Below are 24,182 nucleotides of genomic sequence, written 5' to 3' on the forward strand. Positions count from 1 at the left end.
CAGTCAGAAGGCTTTAAATCACTACTTTTTTCCTTCTTTTATTTTAATTTTTTATCTTGAATGCTTACAGTCTTGCTATCTATCTCTCACTGATCCTTGATAGTTATGGGCAGCATTTATTATACAGCAGTAATTTTGCAGTTATGCAATATTATTTTATTACTGTCACATGACGGCACTCCCCAGTTAAAAGTCAATGTGGCTGTTTCCGAATAGTTGTAATATAGCCAGGGGTGTCAAAAACAGCCTTTTCACAGCAGGTTTACAATACACATGAATGTGCTTGTAGGCAGGTGCAGTTTATTTTCTACCCTGCAGGTGGCACTCAATTGCAGCAGCTCTGCAGCTGGAGAGGAAGTCAGGATGAATCTGGTTCCTCTATGGTTTCCTGGGTCACTGGGGAAGCGATCCAGTTGGATGCTGTTGTCCCATGTGACTCTGACAGCCATTTTGGGTCAGGCAGAAACTATTTAGGGCGCTGGCTCCCGGCTTTTGGGATACTTCATGCTAGTGGCTAGTGCAGGCAAAGGTACCCTGTCTGTGGAAGGGAAATGTTCCTGACGAGGAGGGAAAGCGTAGGGTCACATCATTTCTGGACATCTTCACAATTTAGTACAAGACAGCCAGATCGCATTCTGCCCTTCTCTACAGACACTGTCGCTCTGGCTGAAACCTGCTCTATTAACGTTGCTTTAACTGTGAGTGTACCTAGTTGGGCACTCCTCCCACCAGGATTGTTGTGAACTATTGCTGCATTGCTTCAATACAAGTTTGTTATTGCACCTGTCTGTGTGAATTATTGTCACTGTGCGCCAGCTACAAGCTTGTTTGTGTGTACCTTGCACGCATGTTCATGAGTGGCTGAATATAAATTTTATTCTACTAAAAATGTATTACTAAAAGAGCAGTTCCAGGCAACAAGTAAAACCAACCAGTGAGCTACTAAAGCCATAAAACAGCCACTGTGCTAAAATAAAATGTCCACAATGTTTTAGGTCATCTGGGTTCTTGGTAGTTTACTGCACTTAAAAGTTTACCAAAGTTCCTCACATGTGGAAGTCTGTGTTGTTCTCTGCATGTTTTATCAATGATCAGATTAAAAATTCCAAGGTTGGATATGACTGCTGGCTGGAATAACATGTTGATGCATCGGACATTCTGTATGTAACACAGTAAGAAACCTACAGTGGGTATGTAAGTCCTTTCCTACATTACAAAAAGGTTAGCAAAAAATGTTTCCATAGCAAAAGTTGAAGAAAGTATACCTGAATTGAACACTGAAGCAATAAATACAACAATGAGTGTAGGGTAAGTGAATGGTAGACCAAAATTAGTGTCAAGGTCCACAAGATGCAGGAGGCAAAAATCAAATAATTACAGCATATCCCTATAGAATAAATATCAAAACTGGTGTTAGATACCGTATTTATCTGCGTATAACACGCACAGGCGTATAACACGCACATTTATTTTAAGAGGGAAGTTTCAGGAAATAAAACGTAAGCAAAATAAGGGTCAGTGCCCATCTGCTGCCTCACAAGTGCCATCAATGCAGCCTCATCAGTCCACATCAATGCAGTCTCACCATTGCCATCAATGCAGCAGCCTCACCATTGCCATTAATACAGCAGCTTTATCATTGCCATCAATGTAGCAGCCTCACCATTGCCAGCAGCCTCACCATTGCCTTCAATGCAGCAGCCTCACCATTGCCATCAATGCAGCAGCCTCACCATTGCCATCAATGCACCAGCCTCACCATTGCCTTCATGGCAGCAGCCTCACCATTGCCATCAGTGCAGCCTGATCATTGCCCATCTGCAGCCTAGAGGGGACAAGGAGGGGGGAGGGACGAGCGCCGACAGATTACATACAGTGAGAATCTCCTATGATAGACAGAACAGTGGTCCAATGGCGGCCCAGGAGACGGGACTTCCTATTACAGAGGCCGCCAAGTAAACAGGAGATTCTCACTGTATGTAATCTGATGGCGCTCGTCCCGCCCCCCTCCCTGTCCCCTCCGAGCCAGCTAAAATTGAAGTATTGGCGTATAACACGCACACGCTATTTGCACCCGATTTTTATGGTGAAAAAGTGAGTGTTATATGCCAATAAATACAGTATTTCCATGCTGTTAACATCTAAATAAAATGCAATTGTATAAAATCTGTCATTTACTATATGTATACTGTGTATCTTGGGCATTCCAGAAAACTGAATTTGTAACTAAATTCAAACTGTGTGCAGCTGCTGCTGACAAAGTCCATTATATTTTCCCAAACTGTCATACCACTACAGTACAAACATATTTGAAGAATAAACTTTTGCTTGTTTTCCTCCTAAATTACTACAGTTGTTAGAAATATCAGCTTGTGAAAATGTAGCCCAAGTGTTCCTGTGTTTTCTAAAGCACCACCATGTAGTACTCAAATCTTAACAGTTGCACAGTACACAATCATGCACCAAGAGGCTGCAAGGGCACTTTTAAAAGCATGCACATTCTGGCTTTCGTAAATGTATGAAGTTTAGAATTAAATAGACTTCTAAGTTTAGCAAAGTATTAAATGTTTCTGAAGCACTAGATTATTGTTTTTAATTATTGACTGTAATTTCCCTTTACCAAAACTAGTATATTGTTTATATATATATATATATATATATATATATATATATATATATATATATATATATATTCATACAGTGCCTTGAAAAAGTATTCATACCCTTGAAATTTTCAACATTTTGTTATGTTACAACCAAAAACATAGGTGTATTTTATTGGGATTTTATGTGATAGACCATCACAAAGTAGCACATAATTGTGAAGTGGAAGAAAAATGATAAATGGTTTCCAAAATGTTTTAGAAATAAATATGTGAAAAGTGTGGCATGCATTTGTATTCAACCCCCTTTACTCTGATACCCCTAACAAAAATCCAGTGGAACCAATTGCCTTCAGAAGTCACCTAATTAGTAAATAGAGTTCACCTGGGTGTAATTTAATCTCAGTATAAATACAGCTGTTCCGTGAAGCTCACAGAGGTTTGTTAGTGAACAAACAGCATTACAAAGGCCAAGGAACACATCAGACAGGCCAGGGATAAAGTTGTGGAGAAATTTAAAGTAGGGTTAGGTTATAAGAAAATATGCTAAGCTTTGAACATCTCATGGAGCACTGTTCAATCCATCATCCAAAAATGCAAAGAGTATGGCACAACTGCAAACCTACCAGGACATGGCCATCCATCTAAACTGACAGGCCAGGCAAGGGGAACATTAATCAGAGAAGCAGCCAAGAGGCCCATGGTAACTGTGGAGGAGCTGCAGAGATCCACAGCTCAGGTGGGAGAATCTGTTTACAGGACAACTACAAATCTGGCCTTTATGGAAGAGTGGTAAGAAGAAAGCCATTGTTGAAAGAAAGCCATAGGAAGTCCCATTTGCAGTTTGTGAGGAGCCATGTGGGGGACACAGAAAACATGTGGAAGAAGGTGCTCTGGTCAGATGAGACCAAAATTGAACTTTTTGGCCTAAAAGTGAAATGCTATGTGTGGGGAAAAACAAACACTGCACATGACTCTGAGCACACCATCCCTGCCATGAAACATGGTGGTGGCAGCATCATGTTGTGGGGATGTTTTTCTTCAGCAGGGACAGGGAAGCCGATCAGAGTTGATGGGAAGATGGATGGAGCCAAATAAAGGACAATCTTAGAAGAAAACCTGTTAGAGGACCTGGTGTGCAGCAGCGGAGGTGGGGAAACCTATAGGACTTTTCTGGATTTGCTGGATGGGTGAATATGTTTCTTGACCACAACTCAGCATTAAATTTAAGAGGGAATGGAGAAGAAAATAGAAGCAGGAGAGTGAAGTTCATATACAAAAGGACCAATCTATAAACCAATCATTAGAAAAAAATAATAAATGGCCAAGTATTGGTGCCTGTAACTTTGGTGCTTTAGTTGGGCTTAAGTGGAGTTACTGCAGATTTTCTAGACCAACTATACAGCTACAAATGAAAAGGAGCCTGCATTAAATGCAACATGCATTAGAACAAGTCAGCTGTTGCCCATGACCAGTAAGGTTTTAGCATTAATTTTGTAACCTTGTTGCAAGAATGAAAAACAATTCTGTTTGGATGTTCTACACATCAACGGAAGTTATGATATGTTCAGTATGAGCATTTCTACACTAAAGAAAATTTTCAAATAATATTTTTCTACAGCTAAAACATTGGCTCATATCCTTTCATTTATACAGTGCAAACACTGACAAATTCACTGTCTCCTGACCTTGTATGCAGTCATTTGTTTTTTTACACAACAAGCACCAATTACTGAATACATATAAAGCAAGCAGTTACATTTGATTGAAAAAAAAATTACAGGCTAACAGCATAACCCACTGTATTTAGTAGTTGTAGATAGTTACTATGAATTGCAGTAAAAGGTAATTTTACACTGAGAAAGAGGTCAGATTTCTAGGTTTCTAGTCATTTACAACATGATCCTGTTTTCCACTACACAACAGTGACTACAAATAAATGGATTTCTTTTTTAATTCACAATTTATTTAATTACCATTAGTTTTAAAATACTCAGCACAAAATCAGAATGCATCAAATCACATTAAAGCTGAAATCCTTTTTTAAAACTTACACTTTTAACTCGGTTACATTAACTTCTTAATATCTCACGTCCGGAGGGCTGCTGAGGATGTAGAAATTCTCTGTGCTACATACAGTCCATGCGGATCTTTTCCAGGTGCTGCTTGAGCAGCTTGCCTTCTGTATACTGAACACAGGAGATTGTTTGCTCTGCATGTCTGCCATTTAGAGAATGACTACAATCTTTTTCATTAAAATATAAAGCGTTCTCTGATTGGCCAACCTGGAGATTGTGATGTCATTCGCCCCTCCTCTCTGCCTCATCCAAACAGAAAACACCTTGATTAAATTGAAAAAAAAAACAAGCCATTCTCTGAATGGTTGAGGTACCAAGCTAGTGACCCCATGTTCAGTATACAGAAGTTATTCAAGCAGCACCTTGAGAGATATCAGCACTGACTGTATGTAACACAGGCTATTACAGAGAATGTCTGCATCCCTGGTGGACCTTTGGATGTGAGAGATAAAGAATTATCTGCAGCCAAGCTACAGTGCCTTGAAAAAGTATTCATACACCTTGAAATTTTCCACATTTTGTCATGTTACAACTAAAATTGTAAATGTATTTTATTGGGGTTTTTATGTTATACACCAATACAAAGTGGCACATAATTGTAAAGTGGAAGGAAAATGATAAATGGTATTCATTTTTTTTTACAAATAAATATGTGAAAAGTGTGTCGTTCATTTGTATTCAGCCCCCTTTACTCTGATACCCCTAACTAAAATCTAGTGGAACCAATTGCCTTCAGAAGTCCCATAATTAGTAAATAGAGTCCACCTGTGAGTCCAACTGTGTATAATTTAAACATAGCTGTTCTGTGAAGCCCTATGAGGTTTGTTAGAGAACCTTAGAGAACAAACGGCATCATGAAGGCCAAGGAACACACCAGACAGGTCAGGGATAAAGTTGTCGATAAGTTTAAAGCAGGGTTAGGTTATAAAAAAATATCCCAAGCTTTGAACATCTCATGGAGCACTGTTCAATACATCATCTGAAAATGGAAAGAGTATGGCACAACTGCAAACTTACCAAAAAAAAATGGCCATCCACCTAAACTGACAGGCCAGGCAAGGAGAGCATTCATCAGAGAAGCAGCCAAGAGGCCCATGGTAACTCTGGAGGAGCTGCAGAGATCCACAGCTCAGGTGAGATAATCTGTCTACAGGACAACTATTAGTGGTGCACTCCACAAATCTGGCCTTTATGGAAGAGTGACAAGAAGAAAGACATTGTTGAAAGAAAGCCATAAGAAGTTCTGTTTGTAGTTTGCGGGAAGCCATGTGGGGGACACAGAAAACATGTGGAAGAAGGTGCTGTGGTCAGATGAGACCAAAATTTAGCTTTTTGGTCTAAAAGTAAAAAACTATGTGTGGCAGAAAACTAACCCTGCACATCAACCTGAACACAACATCCCCACTGTGACACATAGTGGTGGCAGCATCATGTCATTCTTCAGCAGGGACAAGGAAGCTGGTCAAAGTTGATGGGAAGATGGATGGAGCCAAATACAGGGCAATCGTAGAGGAAAACTTGTTATGCCGCGTACACACGGTCGGACTTTTCGTCTACAAAAGTCCGACAGCCTGTCCGACATACTTCCGACGTACCTTCGGCGGACTTGCGGCAGACTTTCTTACGAACGGACTTACACACACACGACCACACAAAAGTACGACAGCCTAGTACGCGGTGACGTACACCAAGTCCGACGAGACTATAAAACGGAAGTTCAATAGCCCGTACGACACCCTTTGGGCTCCTTCTGCTAATCTCGTGTTTATCTCGTGTTAGTAGAAGTTTGGTGAGAGACGATTCGCGCTTGTGAGACTCGTATTTTTCAGTTCGTTTTAACTGTTGTTCAGTCTGTGCTTGTGAGGTTTGTATCTGCTTTTCAGTGCGTTTGGTCAGTTGGCATTGAGAAATCTTTGTTTTATTGGCCGCTCGTTCCTGATTTTCAGGTCGTTCTTCACAGGCCTTGCTGTTCTTCAGTGCGTTCTGTTTAGTGCGTTCTGACCAGCCGACCGTTTTGAAGCCATGTTACCTGTACGTACTCGTCGTAGAGCTCATGCATTGTATGTGCTTGGTGCTGTAGTTTATTCTTCAGCCCAAGACCAGTCCATGAACAGGGCGAGGAGGAGTTCATGGACCAAGAATTGGTTGCTTTAGCGTGACCAGTTCTGTCACATGCCTTTGCTCCGTGAGATCCGTGAGAATAATCCTGAGGATTTCAGGAACTTTCTCCGGATGACGGACCCCGTTTTTGACCGTTTGTTGGCTTTGCTGACCCCCTATATCAGCAGGCAGGATACCTGCATGAGGCAAGCCATCACTCCGGAGCAGAGGCTGGTCGCTACCTTGCGGTATTTGGCCACAGGGAGAAGCCTGCAGGACCTTAAGTTCTCGACCGGCATCTCCCCCCAGGCTCTGGGGATCATTATCCCAGAGACCTGTTCTGCCATCATACAGGTCCTGCAGAAGGACTATATTAAGGTAAGATATTTTTCTTTTATTAGCATCACATGTTCTTTTATGTAATCTTTGATAATGTGATGTATTTCTTGCTTCAAACACTACTTACCATCATTGCAATATAGTGTGAATGTCCCCTTTTTATCCTCACACATGCTGGAATTTTTTCCTGTTATTTTTTGTCATGCATGTATATTTTCCTTCAATAACCTTCCCAGCATGAAGTGATGGGAACATATCCACCTAGTCTACTCATTTGGAATGTATTTTGTTTGAGTGTATTTAGTGTGCTGCTAATGAGCAATTATCTAGATTTCACAACCCCCCCACCCCACCCCCACCTAAACTCACTCCAAATAGTGTGCTGCTAATGAGCAATTATCTAGATTTCACAACCCCCCCACCCCCCCACCCCCCCCCCACCTAAACTCACTCCAAATAGTGTGCTGCTAATGAGCAATTATCTAGATTTCACAACCCCCCCACCCCCACCCTCGTTAAAATTTGCTTGAATGTTCTGTGGTGTTGATTTGTCTAAAGCAAATATATGTTGCACTTTGCAAAATGCATGTGCACTCTACAAGTGCATTTGTTCCAGTGCTTTAGTAAATGAGCAGAAGCTCTGCTGATTTCCATCATCAAATCATATGCAAGCCTCAAAGTGTTTTCATTAATTGCCCTTGCATGTGATTGTGTACTCCTTGCAACATGAATGCCTTTTTACATTACCTCATTTACTGTAAGCTGGTTAGCAACTGCACCTGCAGAGTGCGACAACTGCAGTCTTGTAGCCTTTTTAGTCCCTAAATTCCTGCGTGTCCTAAAAGTAATTTTTTTTAGGGATTTCACAACCCCCTAAAATGTAATCAATGTTCCATCAGAGGGGGTGAGCAATCTGATAAGTGTGCCTTTCCATATTAGTTATTCCAGAACAATTAAATTATTGAATGTTATACTGATGCTGGGGAATAATGTTTTTAATTGTCTAATTTTCTTGCAATGTTAGCTTCCAAATTAATTGATTTTGGTTTTCTTGTTTGATTTCCCAGTTTCCTTCAACGCCACAGGAATGGCAGACTGTGGCATCCCATTTTGCCAGCCGTTGGGACTTTCCCAATTGTGGAGGGGCTATAGATGGGAAACATGTCCACATTGTGCCACCACCCCATTCGGGGTCATATTATTTTAATTATAAGGGGTTCCACAGTATTGTTTTAATGGCGGTGGTGTCGGCACACTATGATTTTTTATATGTGGACGTGGGGAAGAATGGCCGGATGTCGGATGGAGGAGTATTTGCCCAGACGGAGTTCTGCCAGCATCTCCAGAGTGGTGGCCTGGGATTGCCACCTGATGAGGATAACGTGGAAGGACTCCCCTTTGTCTTCATTGCCGATGAAGCCTTTGCTCTCAGCAAGCACCTCATGAGGCCATTCCCCCAAAGAACCCTCACCCCGGAGAGGAGGGTTTTTAATTACCGGCTGGCCAGAGCTAGAAGAGTGGTTGAGAATGCGTTTGGAATTCTGGCCAGCCGGTTCCGCCTGTTTCAAACAGCCATTAATTTGGCGGAATACAAACTTAATTTTATCATTTTATCGTGCTGCATTCTGCACAACTTTTTAAATAAGCATTCTCCAAATTATATAGGCACAGTTGGGCCTGAGGCCGGACAAATAGAAGCCAACCTTACAGGCCTGGATACTGTCCGTACTGGCTTGGCCCCCCAAAGTGCCCGTCAAGTTAGACAGCAATATGTTAATTATTTTATGGGTAGGGGGGCCATTGCAATGGGCCAGGATATATAATTTTTGACAATAAAAAAATTATTGATGAAATCTTGCATTATATTTATTGCTTGCCTTTCTTTTGGGCTGTCTCCTAGGTTATGGTCGAGCAGTTGTAGTGCCAACTGTATTGTAATTTTAAATGTCTAAATAAGCTCCATTGCCACTGTAAACAACTTTTTTACAATTATAACTAAAATGATACTGAGCCTTGAAATAACAAACCACACATTTATTTAATTCCTATAAGGAGATGTTTTTATTAATGGTTGTTATGCATTCAGTTCTGCATTTAGTATAAAATGTTCATAGACAAAAATAGAATGATATCTTAATAATGTAGCAAAATATAATTATATCTAAATATTTATACCTAATCCACAAAAAAATATTTTTGGCTTTTTGATTTTCACAAACAGGCTTATTTTTTTGTTTTGGGAAAATCAAGTTTTGTTTTTTTTTTTTTTAAAGCAATTTTTTGGTTTATGTTTTTTTTTTTTATCAAGTTATTTTTGTTTTTATTATTTTTTTTTAATAAAGTTTGTATATTATTTTTTTGGTTTTTTAAAATCAAGTTTTTTAATTTTTTTTGTTTTTTTAAAATCAAGTTTTTTAATTTTTTTTGTTTTTTTAAAATCAAGTTTTTTATATTTTTTTGGTTTTTTAACATCAAGTTTTTTAATTTTTTTTGTTTTTTTAAAATCAAGTTTTTTATATTTTTTTGGTTTTTTAACATCAAGTTTTTTAATTTTTTTTGTTTTTTTAAAATCAAGTTTTTTAATTTTTTTTGGTTTTTTAAAATCAAGTTTTTGTAATTTTTTTTGTTTTTTTAAAATCAAGTTTTTTTTTTTTTGTTTTTTTAAAATCAAGTTTTTTGTTTTTTTTTGGTTTTTTAAAATCAAGTTTTTTTAATTTTTTTTGGTTTTTTAAAATCAAGTTTTTTAATTTTTTTTGGTTTTTTAAAATCAAGTTTTTTTTTTTTTTGTGTTTTTTTGAAAATCAAGTTTTATTTTTTTGTGGATTTTTGAGGTATTTACGAGAAACAGCCCTCCTTTTTTACATTAGGTTAAACAGCCATTTATGTTCTGCCAAAAAAAAAAAAGAGAAGGCCCAGAATGGGGTCAGCAAAACAGGAAATGAAGGACATGATTGATGTTTTGGGGTTTAAAAAAGGGCATTTAGATTCGACCCAAAACATCAATCATGTCCTTCATTTCCTGCTGCATACGATCCAGCCGATTCCGCATTTCATCCATGTCTTTATTCCAGGCCATTATTTGACCAATTAGCCGTTGGGCACTTTCAGAGGTGAAATAGTCACTTCTTGTTGTTGTACCTAAAGTGGAATGAAACCAAAAAATGTCTTTAGAAATATGCACACATACATAGTTTACCTTACCATAAATAAAGCTGTTGTCTCAGACACTGACCTGGTGGGGTGCCCATGTAGCCTAATTCCTCCACATCCTCGGGGGTGGCACTATTGCTTGAATGAAGCACAACCAGATCCCCTAAAATAGAGTAGACAAATTACATTAAACAAAAGGCAGCCATGCATAGATTAACGTAAGCTGGTGTGTCAGACACTCACCTGGTGGGGTGCCCATGTCGCCCACCTCTCCTTCCTCCACATCCTCAATGGGACTTGGGCTTATTTCCCAATCATGTTTTGCTTGGGGTGGACTGTCTTCTGGTTGTTGGCTGAGTGATTTTTCCCCTATGTGAAACAAAAAATTATTAATCTAATTAGCACACAGATATTTTAGTACATAGTAATTTTCCAACATTTGTAATGAAGTGGTTTGTGTAGAGTTCCTATTTTACCGCAATATTTAAAATTAGAAAGACATATCGGATAGATAGATATCAATATCTCAAAATATAGTTAATAATCTTTTGATCTCTCTCTATATCTGGAACAAAATCTCTAAATATCTAACTAAATGTAAAGCCAAAAAATTAAGATAACTTCAAATCTTCAAAAAGAATGTTTTACATTTCTATATCTATCTATCTACCTATCTCTATATTTCTCTCTCTCTATATATTTCTCTCTCTCTCTCTCTCGCTCTATATCTCTATATCTATATCTATATCTATATATATCTCTCAATATATATATATATATATATATATATATATCTCTCTCTCTCTATAGTTATAGTTATATATATATATATATATATATCTCTAGATATATATATATCTATCTATAGATATGTAACGAGGTTTATTAAAAGATCGTTTAAAACGATGAACAAAAAATCGGATAGGAAGGAAAAGCACATGGAGCAGTATACAAGGTAATAAACACAAGAGAAAAACACGACAAGTACTTACTTTTTTTAAGAACTTTCCGGATACGTCGGTATTGATCCGGCTCCCTGAGTTTCAGGTCAGACCATCTTTTTCTCAGTTGATCTTTGGAGCGCTGGACCCCAAAAGATGCCTGCAAAGTCTCCACGACCTTCGCCATTATTTTGGCCTTGCGCAAATTTGGCCGTGCGTACGGCCCATAATTGCCATCATAGTCGTCTTTGTGAAGAATGGCCACCATCTCCACCATCTCTTTAAAACTCATATTAGAGGCCTTAAATCTAGGCCTCATAGATTTCGCTGACGTTCCAGCCTCCGGGCTGTCTCCACTACCTGAGGTCGTCAACATTTCAGGTGTCTCCGCCATTCTTTAACTCCACTACGCGCCGTAACAAAAAATGGGCGGAGAACATGAGTTAAAATCGTACGTCAGGGGCGGGCGACGCAGGCGGAGTTTCACACATGCGTAGTGTATAAAGAGGGGCCTTGCGCACGTGTCGTACGTACGTTCTGTGCGTCGAATTAGGGGGCGGAGAACATGAGTTAATTTCGAACGTCAGGGGCGGGCGACGGAGGCGGAGTTTCACACATGCGTAGTGTATAAAGAGCCTTGCGCACGTGTCGTACGTACGTTCTGTGGTAGGTGATAGTGGACCTGGACGTTACAAAACGAAGGTAATTTTAGATATATATTTTTTTTTTTGGTTTTTATGGTCATGACTTTGTAGCAAGCGGCCTATATGGCTTGATAGATTGATGAGGCCTACATAGGGAGAAGATGATGAGGGGTTAGCCGAAACCTATCATAAAAGTGTTTTTTGTCTTGTGACTTCATCTTTTCCAGATATAATGAATCCCCTATTTAAGGATCCAGAGTTCCTTACATCTTTTATTTCCAAATATCGAGAGATGAGGAATTTGTGGGAGGTGAAACACCCTCAGTATTATGCTAAGCATGTGAGGAAGTCAACGCTGGAGAGACTTCTGGCCTTTGTCCAGGCGACCATCCCGGAAGCAACAATGGAGACATTGCTCAAGAAAATTGGGGTCTTGAGGAACATGTATAAGAGGGAGCATAAGAAGATCCAGGAATCAAGGAGATCAGGAGCATCAGCAGATGATGTTTATGTACCCAGGCTGTGGTACTATAATCAACTCCGTTTTCTGGATGACCAGAATGAAGCCAGGCCATCACTTTCAACCCTTCCCTCCACCCTTCCCTCCACCCCAGCAGAGGCTGATGAGGAGCAAGCTGGGTCTTCCATCCTGGATGAACCAGATATGACCATCTGGAGTCAGGTAAATTATTTTAACAAATATTTACTGTACTAATATTAATGATGTTAACTGGATGTTATAATTGTCTAAAATAATTTGGCACTCAAAATTGTGTATACATATCAATTGACAGTAGTGGCTAAATATGTTTGGCACCTGCTTGAAATAATTATGGTGTCTGATTAGACTCTTTTATTAAAGAGAAGTATTCACATTGAATTTGCTATTCATGAGAAGCAAACTGTGTGTCATTGATGAACCCAAAAAAATATACTCAAACTATTGTCCTTTTTTTATACACAGGATGAGTCCATCCAGGAGGAATGTGGGGAAAGTGGCAGGCAGGAGGAGACCAGGCCCATGGACAGCCTGGAGGAGGCCGGATTCACCATCATCCTGGAGGAGGCTGGGCCCAGTGTCAGGCAGGAGGTGGCTGCTCCCAGTGAGGTGGCTGCTCCCAGTGAGGTGGCTGGGCCAAGTGAGGTGGCTGGGCCAAGTGAGGTGGCTGGGCCCAGTAGGAGCCTGACCGAATCCCAAGTGCCTCCCCTCCACCTTCCCAAAAAAAGGGCCAGGAAGGGGATGGTCACACAGGACGCATCCCTGCGCCTCATGCAAGAGGCCACCCGTTTTTTAACGAGCCCCCCGAAGCGGAAGAATCCTATGGCTGCTACTTAGCCAGCAGGCTTCTTCAGATGGATTGGGAGCAGCGCCTCATTTGTGAGCGCCTATTTGGGGAAACAATCCATAAGGGGCTGCAGGGCACGCTAACACAAAACACCCAACTACATGAGGCAGCCCCCCCTCCTCCTCCTCCTCCTCCTCCTCCTCCTGCCACAACTGAAACACCAGAACCACAGCCTCAAAAGAAGGCTACAGGGAAGGCTGCAGGGCAGCGTGGAGGAAAGGCTGCAGGGAAGAGAAGAAAATGATGACCTGGGTTCAGTCTGGTCTGACAGAAGACGCAGGCTGTTGTAGGACCACAGTCTGGGGACATCTAGATCATCTGCTGGTGCTGTTGATCTCTGGGATTCTTGGACCAGATTGTGCTCCCTCTTATATGGACTCCGCAAGATCCCAATTTTCTGGTACACCGACTTTTTCCAGCGTTGACTTCCTCTTTATTTTATTTTGACCATGAATAAATGGATCTTTTTTGAGTTTAGCAAAAGACTTTATGTGTTTTCTTTGAAATCATTGATTTTACACACAATGTTAAATTAACAAGGGACAACAATCTCATTGAGTTTGAAAAAAAACACACCAAAAATACATTACTAATGTTAATAATGTTCAAGTGGTAAGTCTTGAAAATCAAAAAATTTACGTAACCAAAAACGGTGCTTTGGGTTAACTTTATCTAAAAACTAAAAAATAATCACTATAAAAAAAAAAAATAATAATGGGTTCTTTGTGTTAACTTTACAAACCTAAAAAAAAAAAAAGGGGAAAAAGTATTATTAGTATGGAAACATTGTTTTTAAAATGCATACTATATCATTCATGAGATCAAAGAGAAAAAGAATCCAGAAATCAGTTTGGGAGAACTCTGATTATGAACAGCAAAACACCTTCGTTCTTTAGAGCACTCGTAAAGAAGAAATAAAATGCGCTGCATTCAACGATCACAGATTTTGCAGCGTGATGAATGTGCTACCTACAATACGAACACTAGTTTTACTAGACCGAGTGCTTCCGTTTAGTTTTTGCTTATGAGCATGCGTCGTTTTTTTGTCCGTCGGACTAGCATACAGACGAGCGGACTTCGGGGTCCGTCGTAGTTACGACGTAAAGATTTGAAGCATGCTTCAAATCTAAAGTCCGTCGGATTTGAGGCTAAAAAAGTCCGTTGAAAGTCCGGAGAAGCCCACACACGATCGGATTACCAGCCAGCTTTAGTCCGTCAGCGTCCGTTGGACTTTTGTAGACGAAAAGTCCGACCGTGTGTACGCGGCATTAGAGTCTGCAAAAGACTTGAGACTGGGGCAGAGGTTCACCTTCCAGCATATTCATGTGTTGGAATGGCCCAGTCAAAGTCCAGACCAAAATCTAATTGAGAATCTGTGGAAAGACTTGAAAACTGCTGTTCAGACACTCTCTATCCAATCTGACAGAGGTTGAGCTATTTTGCAAAGAAAAATGGGCAAAAATGGCACTCTCTAGATGTGCAAAGCTGGTAGAGACATCCCCAAAAAGACTTGCAGCTGTAATTGCAGCGAAAGGTGGTTCTACACAGTATTGACTCCGAGGGCTGAAAACAAATGTACCCCACACTTTTCACAGATTTATTTGTAAAAAAAAATTGAAAGCCATTTATAATTTTCCTTCCACTTCACAATTATGTGGTCACTTTGTGTTGGTCTATCCCATAAAATCCCAATAAAATACATTTACGTTTTTGGTTGTAACATGACAAAATGTGGAAAATGTCAAAGGGTGTGAATACTTTTTCAAGGCACTGCATATCAATGTAGGTTTTAAAATCATAATTCTTGGGTTTATGACCTATCTATTCCCCCCCCTCCCAAAAAAAAAAATCACCTACAGCATATTATATGTGATAAAATAAAACCCATTCATGTAGTGAATAACACAAAAATAATACAGCCAGGTCCGTATTGCAGTGCTAATTCCTAAGTATTAAGGTACCATGTTAGGATATTGTAGCAAATACTGTAAATCTAAGTCAATAATTCACACTAAGGGGCAGTCTGCTTATTTAGTAATATAGTATGCTGGAAATCCTCAAGTATTGACAAAGACTTAACCCAGCTGAGACACAGCTGAGAACTAATTTAATTCATGTGTGCATTTACAATGTGACGCAAGCCTTAAGAAATCTGAAATAAGTAAACAACCCACCGATACAAGTGCTAACATTGTGTACAAACTTTAAACAAAAACCTGCTTTCAAGCGCTATGCAATTTTTACATGTACTGTACTTGCTTCTTGATCTACATAAACCCAATGGAATTTACTCAGGCACTGAGACTACTGTGTGTGTGTGTGTGTCCAAATTAAGAATAAATGAAAATTTCCTTCCTAATGTGTCCCTTCCGAGTAGTCATAAAAAGGGGCCCCGTTCTCAAAGTCCCAAATTGTACATAAATTGGCAAATTACAGCGAAACTACTGTATAAATATACTGTAATACCGGATTTTACCAGCAGGTGGCACAGCAAGTAAAATCTAAAACAGCAGGTCTTTGCCAGTGTCTGACACAAAGGGAAATACACTGGAGCAAGAAAAATATACTTTTCAAATATGTGTTTATGAGTGTAAACAAAACAAATATAAAACTGTGCCTCTGCAGCTCAGGGATGAAAAATAACAAACTGTTCCAGGCATTTAATTGTGGGCCATTTAACATATGGATGACATCTGTGTTTTGGTACAGTCATTGAACACTTAGCACAATTATAACATGAGTGATATAGAGCATTCAAATGTGATTTTGTTTCCCGTTGTTTGAAGTTATGAGCACATACTGTGCAAACCAGTGACTGGTCTGCTTTATAAACAAGAATTAAAATAAATGTGGGAACAACAAAGGATGAATGTAATGCAGTGTTTAGAGATGAAGTTGAGTTCAGATTTTTCTTGCATAGCTACTTTAGTCCAAACATATCTGAGCGATCCCTGTGGAAGCTGGAAATCGCTGTAGTAGTCACCACTACTACTGTAATAGCAGCAGACTTCCAGGTCCAGTGCCAAGTAGTTGCCCTTCTGCATAGTTCTCTCAATGACAGCAGTGCAGCAACGGACCTGGAAGATTGCCACTATCACTGTAGTAGCAGCGACTACTACAGTGATTTTCAGCTTCCACAGGTATCAATCAGGTAAAAGATATGCATGCTTACATTGGTCCAGCTTGGTCTATACAAGAAAAATCATACTTAAACTTCAGCTTTAACACCTGCTCGCCGTGTGTGGCATCACTGAAGTGGGTCCTCTTCCGTGAGGCTGCATACGTGCATACATATGTTTGTACTGGGAGCACGCTGCACAGGGCACTCCCAGCACAGGGACTGGGCTCTCTCAGAGAGACCCGGGTCCCACACTAATGATTGGGAACTGGGAAGTCGGTTCCTGATAGCCTGATCGCTGTGATAGCCTCTGATTTTACTATCACAGTCATTGTGAAGCCCTGTGTTCTTTTCTCCTCTTGAACAGAGAGAAAGATACACTGTAGAGGAGAAAAATGTAAAGAAAAACAAATAAAAAAAAAATAAGTTAAAAAATAAAGAAAAAATAGGTAAATCAAGGTTTGATCTAGGTCAGTGGCAGTGTTATAGGGCGTACACACGGTCGGACTTTGTTCGGACATTCCGACAACAAAATCCTAGGATTTTTTCTGACGGATGTTGGCTCAAACTTGTCTTGCATACACACGGTCACACAAAGTTGTCGGAAAATCCGATCGTTCTAAACGCGGTGACGTAAAACACGAACGTCGGGACTATAAACGGGGCAGTGGCCAATAGCTTTCATCTCTTTATTTATTCTGAGCATGCGTGGCACTTTGTCCGTCGGATTTGTGTACACACGATCAGAATTTCCGACAACGGATTTTGTTGTCGGAAAATTTTATAGCCTGCTCTCCAACTTTGTGTGTCGGAAAATGTGTGATGGAGCCCACACACGGTCGGAATTTCCGACAACACGCTCCGATCGGACATTTTCCATCGGAAAATCCGACCGTGTGTACGGGGCATAAGAGTTAGGGTCAAGGTCAGGGTCAAGGGTTGGGGCTCAGTGTATTTTAGGTAGGATTTAAAAAAATTAATTTGTTAATGGATAGCTGAAATACATACTGGTACTTGTTTCTTAAGCCGGCCATACATGGTTAGAATCTGGGCTGGTTCAGCAGGGATGAAAAGAATGTCCGGATGGCTGCACACCAAGCTGAGATCCACATGCCTTTATTTGCATAAAACAATAACGAACATTAAAAGCGCTACATGTACAAGCAATTTAGGCCAATATGTATTCTGGTACATATTTTTGGTAAAAAAATCCCAATAAGCATTTATTGATTGGTTTGCGCAAAAGTTATAGCGTCTACAAACTATGGGGGTTATTTACAAAAGGCAAATCCACTTTGCACTACAAGTGCACTTGGAAGTGCAGTCACTGTAAATTTGAGGGGTAGTTTTGAAATGAGGGGAAGCTCTGCTGATTTTATCATCCAATCATGTGCAAGCTAAAATGCTGTTTTTTATTTTCCTTGTATACCCCCCTCGGATCTACAGCGACTTTACTTCCAAGTGCACTTGCAGTGCAAAGTGGATTTTCTTTAGTAAATAACCCCCTATGGGTTATTTTTATGGACTTTTTCTTTTTTTTATTGCACTGACACTGTATAAATGACACTGACAGGGAAGGGGTTAACACCAGGGGCGTTAAACATTTATCTCATCAGTGTGTATGTTTTTATCCTTTTGTGTGACGGCCAGGGAGTCATCTGGCCAAGGTATTTCGGTGGTGTCAACAGCGGCAACACTGCTCAGGGCTCAGTAGTGAACAGAATACCCAGAATACTGAGAGGCTCCTGAGGGGGTAAGGCTACAACTATATGCACACAATTGGGGTTATTTACGAAAGGCAAATCCACTTTTGCACTACAAATGCAAACTACAAGTGCAAAGTGCACTTGAAATTGCACTGAAAGTGCACTTGGAAGTGCAGTCGCTGTAAATCTGTGGGGTAGATCTGAAATGAGGGGAAGCTCTGCTGATTTTATCATCCAATCATGTGCAAGCTAAAATGCTCTTTTTTTTCCTTGCATGTCCATAGCTCCCAACTGTCCCTGATTTTGAGGGACTGTCCCTGATTCGGAGCAATGTCCCTCTGTCCCTCATTCCTCTTCATTTGTCCCTCATTTTGGTCTGATCTATATAGATGTATATAAAATGCACTTTTTATCTATCAAAAAGTGCTTCCCAGTGCTAAACCTTTCATCTGATTTCTAAATTGCTGCATTTGTAAATTCCAAAAGCCAATATAAACGAATGATAGTGGTAATAAATGATGGCACTTGTGGGCTTTACCAATCTTGTTTTTTTGTACAATTCTCTTTTAAGGGGGCTTGGCAAGGGTTGTGTCCTATGCCTGCATGCTTTTGCTGATAGGTGTCCCTCATTCCCATCTGAAAAAGTTGGGAGGTATGCATGTCCCCCTCAGATCTACAGCGACTGCACTTCTAAGTGCACTTTCAGTGCAATTTCAAGTGCACTTTGCACTTGTAGATTGCACTTGTAGTGCAAAGTGGATTTGCCTTTCATAAATAACCCCCAATATGTCAAGACAGTTGTATGTACCTTTATGCAACAAAACTTCCAAAGTTCCTTTATAATTTTCTTTACAAATACAATCTGTTGAAGATGTTTATAAAACTGTTTCAGCTGTCTGTCCAGGTACAAGGGTGGCAAACACAGACAAAAACCATCACCAACCTTAACCTAGAAAGGTGCTTGATTCTGTCACTAACATGCTTGATATATTCCCTCTGCTATCATATGCTATTAATACCAGGAGATGACAGTACTCGGGATGACTGCACACTAAATACTGACTACCGTGATATTTAGCTCTCTGCATATCACATTCTCACCTAAGATTTTTATAGCTGCACCCGTTCTCTGTAATATATTGCTTCATTTGCCACTTCTCTCCTATTCTATAATTCTGTAAGCATAACTTAAAATTCATCTGATATGCAAATACTTAAACTCCACAGACTTCTTTCAGTTTCATTTTACAGAATATCTTGACAGTTTCAATCACTAAATTCCTTTTTTTGCATAGCACACAGGCTTCAGGGCTCATGATTGGATAGCCCACAGTCTCCAGGGCTAATGAGTGCATAGCACACAGGATGCAGAGCTAATGAGTGCATAGCACACAGGCTTCAGGGCTCATGATTTCATAGCACACAGGCTGCAGGGCTCATGATTGCATAGCCCACAGTCTCCGGGGCTAATGAGTGCATAGCACACAGGCTGCAGGGCTAATGAGCGCATAGCACACAGGCTGAAGGGCTCATGATTGCATAGCACACAGGCTGCAGGGCTCGTGATTGCATAGCACACAGGCTGCAGGGCTCATGATTGGATAGCACACAGGCTTCAGGGCTCATGATTGGATAGCCCACAGTCTCCAGGGCTAATGAGTGCATAGCACACAGGATGCAGAGCTAATGAGTGCACAGCACACAGGCTTCAGGGCTCATGATTTCATAGCACACAGGCTTCAGGGCTCATGATTGCATAGCACTCAGGCTGCAGAGCTCATGATTGCATAGCCCACAGTCTCCGGGGCTAATGAGTGCATAGCACACAGGCTGCAGGGCTAATGAGCGCATAGCACACAGGCTGAAGGGCTCATGATTGCATAGCACACAGGCTGCAGGGCTCATGATTGCATAGCACACAGGCTCCAGGGCTAATGAGTGCATAGCACACAGTCTTCAGGGCTCATGATTGCATAGCACACAGGCTGCAGGGCTCATGATTGAATAGCACACAGGCTGCAGGGCTCATGATTGCATAGTACACAGGCTGCAGGGCTCATGATTGCATAGCCCACAGTCTCCAGGGCTGAGTGCATAGCACACAGGCTGCAGGTCTAATGAGCGCATAGCACACAGGCTGAAGGGCTCATGATTGCATAGCACACAGGCTGCAGGGCTCGTGATTGCATAGCACACAGGCTTCAGGACTCATGATTGGATAGCCCACAGTCTCCAGGGCTAATGAGTGCATAGCACACAGGCTACAGGGCTAATGAGTTAATGAATGCATAGCACACAGGCTTCAGGGCTCATGATTTCATAGCACACAGGCTTCAGGGCTCATGATTGCATAGCACACAATCTGCAGGGTTCATGATTGCATAGCCCACAGTCTCCGGGACTAATGAGTGCATAGCACACAGGCTGCAGGGCTAATGAGCGCATAGCACACAGGCTGAAGGACTCATGATTGCATAGCACACAGGCTGCAGGGCTCATGATTGAATAGCACACAGGCTCCAGGGCTAATGAGTGCATAGCACACAGTCTTCAGGGCTCATGATTGCATAGCACACAGGCTGCAGGGCTCATGACTGAATAGCACACAGGCTGCAGGGCTCGTGATTGCATAGCACACAGGCTGCAGGGCTCGTGATTGCATAGCACACAGGCTGCAGGGCTCATGATTGCATAGCACACAGGCTGCAGGGCTCATGATTGCATAGCACACAGGCTGCAGGACTCGTGATTGCATAGCACACAGGCTGCAGGGCTCGTGATTGCATAGCACACAGGCTGCAGGGCTCGTGATTGCATAGCACACAGGCTGCAGGGCTCGTGATTGCATAGCACACAGGCTGCAGGGCTCATGATTGCATAACACACAGGCTGCAGGGCTCATGATTGCATAGCACACAGGCTGCAGGGCTCATGATTGCATAGCACACAGGCTGCAGGGCTCATGATTGCATAGCACACAGGCTGCAGAGCTCATGATTGCATAGCACACAGGCTTCAGGGCTCATGATTGCATAGGACACAGGCTTCAGGGCTCATAATTGCATAGCATACAGGCTTCAGCAGCTTTGGGGAAGAGGTCATCTAGAATGGAGGAAGCATATGGGACTGTGGAATGAGGCAAGTACTGTACTCTATTAAAGCCCCTCCAGACAAAATGCGATCTATGTATAGTATATGCAGTGTGGGGTGGAGGTGCTACCAAGATGTTTTTTTCTACATGGAATTGTACTTTAATAAAATAAAAATAAAAAACAATTGCTGATGTTTCAATATGTACAAAGGCCCTCTGCTGTATATTGCTGAACACTTCAAATGAACATTACAAAATTCAACTTGATTTTCCATGTTAATGCAAGAGTAAAGGACAGGGTAATAAATATAGCAGAGGAAACAAATAGAGAGCCAGGATGTCCAAGCTGAAACAGTCACTTCTCTGGTACATATTGTACAGTAGTTTGTGGCAAGTTTGTTCGGAGGATCTCAGCTTGACCTTAGTACTGTGTGTTAAAATGAAAAACACTTTCCCCAGGGCTATAAACTTTTGTACCAAAAATAGCTTTTAAACTCCTATAAAGGAATCCAGCCTTCTACCCTGACAGACTAACTTCAGGATCTACGGCCTTTGGCAACAATTCTCTGCGTTCCACCATCCAGCACTGAAATAATGCTAGTATTGTCAGGTGGACTGACTTCTGCCTTATAGTATAAGTATGGTTCAGTCTGATGTCATCTGGAAGTGAGGCAGAAGAGCAGAGTATGTGCTCAGTAAAAAAAATGACTATATGAATATAAAGGGGGAATGGGGGTGTTAATATTATTGCTCCTGACTACCAATGAAGGAGGGAGGGTCATTTTTGCTTCTACTGTCACCCATGCTGAAGGTTATTTTTGTGTCCACTGACATGAATGCTGGGAGTTATTATTGTGTGCACAAACATTTATGCTGGGGGTTGTTACTGTGCCTATTAAAACATACACTGTATTATCAAAAGTATTGGGACACCTGCCTTTACACGCACATCAACTTTAATGGCATCCCAGTTTTCATCTGTAGGGTTCAATATTGAGTTGGCCCACCCTTTGCAGCTATAACAATTTCAACTCTTCTGGGACAGCTGTCTATGAGGTTTAGGAGTGTGTCTATTGGAATGTTTGACCATTCTTCCAGAAGTGCCTTTGTGAGGCCTGGCTCGCAGTCTTCGCTCTAATTAATCCCAAAGGTGTTCTATTAGGTTGAGGTCAGGACTCTGTGCAGGCCAGTCAAGTTCATCCACCCCAAACTCACTCATCCATGTCTTTATGGACCTTACTTTGTGTACTGGTCCAAATCATTTGGTTGAGGGGGGATTATAATGTTGGGATGTTTTTCAGGGATTGGGCTTGGCCCCTTAGTTCCAGTGAAGGGAACGCTTAAGGCGTTAGCATAAAAAGACATTTTGGACAATTTCATGCTCCCAACTTTGTGGGAACAGTTTGGAGATGGCCCCTTCCTGTTCCAACATGACTGCGCACCAGTGCACAAAGCAAGGTCCATAAAGACATGAATAAGCGAGTTTGGGGTGGTGGAACTTGACTGGATTGCACTGGATGGAGTCCTGACCTCAACCTGATAGAACATCTTTGGGATGACTTAGATCAGAGGTTGCGAGCCAGGCCTTCTCATCCAACATCAGTGCCAGACGTGTAGGCGTGGCTACACGGCAATCTCACGCGTGTGTTAGAGGAAGGAGTGACGGGCTATGGAGCAGTGGTCAGTGGGGGAACGTTTGCTGCGAACGGGTGAGAGGATCATCAGTATCCATACTCCCTGGGTCCGCCATGGCCATTTGTTGCTGTGTTACTACTGCTGCATGTATTGCTGTGACATGTTCTGACTGCTGTGAAGTGATTTGCCTACTGATTTTATCTACAATGTGAGTGCATTGGTGTTGGTTTTTTCTGAATGGTATCACACTATTGGAGCATTTCTTTTTATCTCATATATGGAATCACTGCCTCAAGGAGAGCGTTCGATTTATACAGCAGTGGATAGCAAAGATTGCATGTTAACCCCCATGTGAGTGGGTTGATTCATTTGTTGGCCAAACACGAGAGTGGGAGGCTATAACAGCTGGTGAGTTTGAATTTCAGAAGGGAGTGGAATCACGTCACTGAGGTGTGGTGGATACTTGGATCACAGTATTGCTGATTGGAGATACCTTCACTCTTCACACTACATGTGGACTGTACTTCACTTTATTTTATGTTTTTCAGTTTTCATTTTTTGAGTTTTTTTCATTGCTGTTATAACTACACCAGTCTCACACACTTGTCACGAGGTGTGATCATTGTTGTATATATATTTTTTGTATTTCAGTCATATTTTTCCTTCATTTTTATTGCTTATATATTCACTTTGTTTAGTGGTATAGTTCACCAGGTTTCTATACATTTTTTACTTGTATATATATATATTTATTCTTCAACACTAGTTTAAGGTGATTCATACTTGCTTGTTCATGATACTGTATCCCATATGGATTTTTTAATTGATTCAGTGCACTTTTAGTTCACTCCACGTTAATAGTGTGTGTGCTAGCGCCTGTCTCACTTCCACATCCAGTGGGGATAGCGCCACTATCCATTTTTACCATTTAGGGGTGGATTCAAATTATTTATATATTCCTCTTAAGTGGCAGCTGTAATTGGGTCATCTTGTACCATCTAGAGCGTAGTGTTGGTAGTACAGGCTTTTGCGGTCATACCTGTTCACCAACAGTTTCCAATATATCAAATGGGGCCTGTTAGTGGGTCCTGAGAACAGGAGTTGAGAACCACTAATCTAAACCATTCCATTGTAGCTCTGGCTGTATATTTATGGTCATTGTCCTCTTGGAAGGTGAACCTCCGCCCCAGTCTCAAGTCTTTTGAAAACTCTAATGTCCTGTACACACGACCGTTCTTGACAGTCGGAATTTGGTGTGATCATGTGTATGCAAGACAGCTTGAGCGGAATTCCGTCGGAATAACCTTCAGAGTTTATTCAGACGGAATTCCGCTCAAGCTGTCTTGCATACACACGATCACACCAAATTCCGACCGTCAAGAACGCGGTGACATACAACACATACGACGGGACAACACGTACGATGTCTTG

At 41.2% G+C, this 24,182-nt stretch overlaps 1 protein-coding gene across 3 annotated transcripts in view; it reads right to left on the bottom strand.

Annotated features, from left to right (window-relative positions):
- The window catches only part of VEPH1 (ventricular zone expressed PH domain containing 1), a 675,925-nt gene that overhangs the window by 460,453 nt on the left and 191,290 nt on the right, over positions 1 to 24,182 (bottom strand). The window lies entirely within an intron of this gene.

This window comes from Aquarana catesbeiana, linkage group LG04, assembly GCF_042186555.1.
Source record: "Aquarana catesbeiana isolate 2022-GZ linkage group LG04, ASM4218655v1, whole genome shotgun sequence".
NCBI lineage: Eukaryota > Metazoa > Chordata > Amphibia > Anura > Ranidae > Aquarana > Aquarana catesbeiana.